Source organism: Asparagus officinalis, chromosome 1 (genome assembly GCF_001876935.1).
Source record: "Asparagus officinalis chromosome 1, Aspof.V1, whole genome shotgun sequence".
Classification (NCBI taxonomy): domain Eukaryota; kingdom Viridiplantae; phylum Streptophyta; class Magnoliopsida; order Asparagales; family Asparagaceae; genus Asparagus; species Asparagus officinalis.
Genome location: NC_033794.1, coordinates 123322516 through 123326926, shown reverse-complemented (window position 1 = coordinate 123326926; position 4411 = coordinate 123322516).

Below are 4411 nucleotides of genomic sequence, written 5' to 3'. Positions count from 1 at the left end.
AGACCTACAACTTTATTTATACTATTATTGTCATAAAAGATAAAAGTTAATCACAACTTTTGCACTGGTCCAAAAAATGAGGTCACAACCATCTTCAACAAACAAACGAAGAAGGGGAAGGAGTAAAAAGAAAAAAAGACTTTTCAATCGTAAAGGGTGAAGGCGAGATAGGAGAGGAATAGACGGTTAGAAATCACCGGAATGGGAGGCATTGGAAAATAATTTTAGGCATTAAAAAGATTTTTCCAATCCAACCCCAATCCGATAACTCCTAACAATCCGACTCCCCTCCTTAAAACCCTAATAAAAGTAAAAAAAAAGTCTAAGACGGGGAATCCATCGGCACGAAGAGGTATTTATATAGGCAAGAAGCAGAGGGTGGTTTTCTAAAAACCACTGGTTTCAGCCCGTGGTTTTCTTTATATACAGCCTCTTCGCGGGTCGGTCTTAAAAAAGTTTCAGCCCGTGGTTGACTCGGGACTCGGGACTCGTTAAAGGTGAAAAAGGCGGTTGAGAGACAGCTGGCAAAGCACCCACATTTTCACCCAGCACCCAAGAGACCACCCACGTTTTCACACAACAATCTCGGGGGCCCACATTAGGTGTTTTTTGTTTTTTGGGACCCATATTAAGTTGGTTGGCAGGTCATTACTCAATTTTCAGTAGGGGGCTTTTTCAGATACGGGTACACGTGAGTTGCACGTGAATATCTTTACTTTATATATGTTTTTCTTTGTGGATGTCAAATATAAAGTTAATTGAAGTAGAACAAAAATTTTTGAAGTGAAATATCAACAGACGAGTGTGTACATGTGCTCATAAATTAGAGTGGCATGATTAGGAACGATTTAATAAAAAGAATATATTTCTATTAGTATATGCTTCAGCTAACAACTCCTCTTTATGTTTCTTTTCTATTTTGTCTTTTTCTCTGTGTCATCTTCATCTATGGAGATATAACGATTTGCTTCAATGAGAAAGAAATATATTTCTAGTAATATGCTTCAGCTATCAACTCCATGATACGTTCCCTTTGCAGTTTGTCTTTTAGTCCCTCTGCATTGTCAATATCATTTATACTCTAGATACAATAATATTTGTAAAATCTCTCTCTTTTTTCATATAGAGAAAAAAAATGATTCGATAAGAAAAAAAGATTTAAAGTATGGTAAAGAAACTCTTGCGTGTCTACATATGATATCACCTAAAATTTAAATGAGTAGATATATATGAGCTTATATCTTAATTTTTATGACTTCATTATTGCATATCTAAAAATTAATATTTATAAAACTTTTATGAAATCTCCAAAGATTCGTCTTTTTTAACTTCTTAAAAGTACCGACGGAATGTTTAAACTCATAATCTATTTTTCATTTTTCTTTGTTTGGAGAGACATTATAGTCAATAATCGTTTACTATATTTAGTTAGGACATGGAAGCAGTAAAGTCGAGGGATGGATTATCATCCCTGCTGAGGCGGGTGGAATCATAAATAAAATTAATATTCATGATATATAAAAGCATGAAGAATACATATGATCAATACTTCTATTGCTTCTATGTAACAACTTGTTTTTAATTTATTTATAGTTAAATTTTTTTAGTACCATTTGCCAAATTTTTATACTGTAAATATTAATTCTACATCATCTATTATTCACAGAGTCTTAATTATTTGAACAACCACGAACATAACTTTCATGCAAAGGTTATCAAAAAAAATTATAGCTCTTACACCAAAAAAAAAAAAATACATTTCTCCAAAACGTACCAACATTGAGACAACAAAAATTACTATAGTCCATACTATGTTCACTATGAAGAATTCGTAGTCAAAGCACATGATTGCTTTAGCTACATTAGCGTTTGCTTTAAAAAAATGTAACGGAGAACTTAGCTCGCATATCTTAACAAGACGATAAATATTTTAGTTACTGTAAATTTGTTTGAATGTGCATCTTCTAATTTGCGCCTATATGACATAAGACAGTCCACATGTCCTGTCATTTTCTCTTTCTTATACGAGAGAGAGAGCGAGAGATACGTTCAAGGTTCATGAAATATTACCGTTCCTTATTTCCTAAAATTTGCGTTTGCATCTATGAGGTTAAGAATGATACCAATAATGGTATTATTTGCCTCGTCCTATTAATGATTAATGACATGAGCAATTACTATGAAAATAGAGTAAGAGGAAAATGCTAGTTGCAAGCAAAGGAAGCAACCGTCTACGTGTTGACTTTAGTAACTTGAAGATATTCAGAATAGCTTCAGGATTGAGCGACAGGACAAAGCCAAAGGGATTTACATGGCCTGACTAAAAAATTGGGGAGGAGTTGTGAGTTTTTTGTTTTATAACGAGAAATCTTGTACTAAAAGACGAGGAAACGGAAGGGAATTCTAAGAACAATAGTTATTAGGGAAGGAGAATGGAAGTGGTTTTTGCTTAGTGGGGAGATGAAGTGCTGCGGTTTTTGAAGTGAGGTGTGGAGGAAAAAAAGCAATTATAACTGATGACTTATCAATTGCAATTAATATTTAATAAAACAATTGCAATACATAATGGAATGACAATCTTAATAGCAGAAAATGGGGGTTTAATTGAGTAGTGGGAGTGAATGAAATTCTGAGGAGTATTTATTACATTTAATATAATTTGATTATGAAAAGGATTTGAAGAGGTATGATTTATGCATGTATCTATATGTTTTATGTATACATGTTATGTATGTATGTGCTTTAACATAAATTTGAGGGCACTTTGGAAAGAAATGTTTTAACATGACATCACACTTTTATAATAGTGTAGGCTCCGTTTGGCAAAGGGTTAAGAAAGAGGGGTTAAAAAGAAGAATTAATGTACTTAGCCCATTCGATAATCCGAAGGACTAAATTATTAACCGGTTAAATAAGTTTTATTTTAGTTCTTGTGATCAGTTTTAGTGTTTGGGAATAACAATGATTTTGACTATTTTCTTTATAATTAAAAGAGTTAACTCTTAATCCTTCTAAATAGGAGTGTTAGTAGACCATTCATTTTGAGGGGTTAACTCATTTTAATCCCTCTAGGGGGGTTAGCTTAACCCTTCTATATTTTTTATGTTTGACAAATTATGGAGGGTTAACTCACTTTAACCATTGTATAGATTTTTTTGTATTTGGCGGGTGTTAAAGTAAGAGAAACGGCAATGCCGTTTGTTTGAGGCCGAGAGACGGCTTGAAACAACGATGCCGTTAATTGAGACCGAGAAACGATCTTGAATACGAGAACGCGAAATGCGTTAAGAGGTCGCAAAGCGACAAGACTAAAATCTGGCAGAGGAACGCAAAAAAGCATTAAATGACTGCAAATCGGTAATGCCAAGATTTGGCAAAAGAAAGCAGAAGCGTTAAAAAATTTTATTGGAAGGGAAATAATAATAACTCTATCTTCACCTTCCAGAGTCCATACGTCCACGTTCTCTTGTTGCTTCTGTAAGTCCTTTCAAAAGGCCGTTCAATTTCTAGAGTGGCGACAGATTATGGTTGAGGAATTTCAGATCTTTCAGCAAACACATACCTGAGATGTTGTTCCCTGTCCCCCTGGCATCTCTTTAGTTGAATATTGAGTGTACACATATATTTATACAAGTAGATGAGGGTGAGGTGTGTTCTCACAACCAATGTGGGACTAACACCACTACAATCAACAGCGGGTTAAGAAGGGGTTAAGTCTCATTAACCTCTCACTTAACCCTTTGCCAAAGGGTACCATATAGTATTAGATTAGATTAGATTAGATTAGATATTAGATAAAATTAGATATTAGATAGTATTAGCTTAATCGCCCAAATCTGTAGTGATTGCATATTCGTCCCTCAGAGTCTTTGAAATAGTTCACAAGTCTCTCAAACTTATGATTCTTGCAAATTGGTCCCCAATAACAGAAATGCCCCAACACAAAAGGAACCACCACACAAAACACACGCACAAAAACCTTAAACTTATATTTTTTCCACTAAAGTAATATAACTTTTCCTATCAAACCCCTAAACTCCAAATAATTTCAAATGACATCCAAAACCTAAAACTTTCCCACAAAATCCAAAAAGCGAAGAGAAGAAAAGAGGGGAGAGATGAACTCCAAAAAGAAAGACAGGACATAACTGGATAGATAATGAGATCTTTCAATTGTAAGAGACACTTGTTACATGTTTTTTTGTAAAAATTTAAAAATTAATGAGACTATTTGATACTTTAGAATTCCATCAACGTATGAAATTCCTGAACTTGTATCGCCCACCCCCCCCCCCAAAAGAAAAAAAAGAAAAAACTCAGTGTTCACGAAAGGGTTAATTCGACAAAACTCTCGCAACTTTGGGTTGTTTCCTATTGATGCTCCCTGACTTTGTTTGAACTAACCCTATGG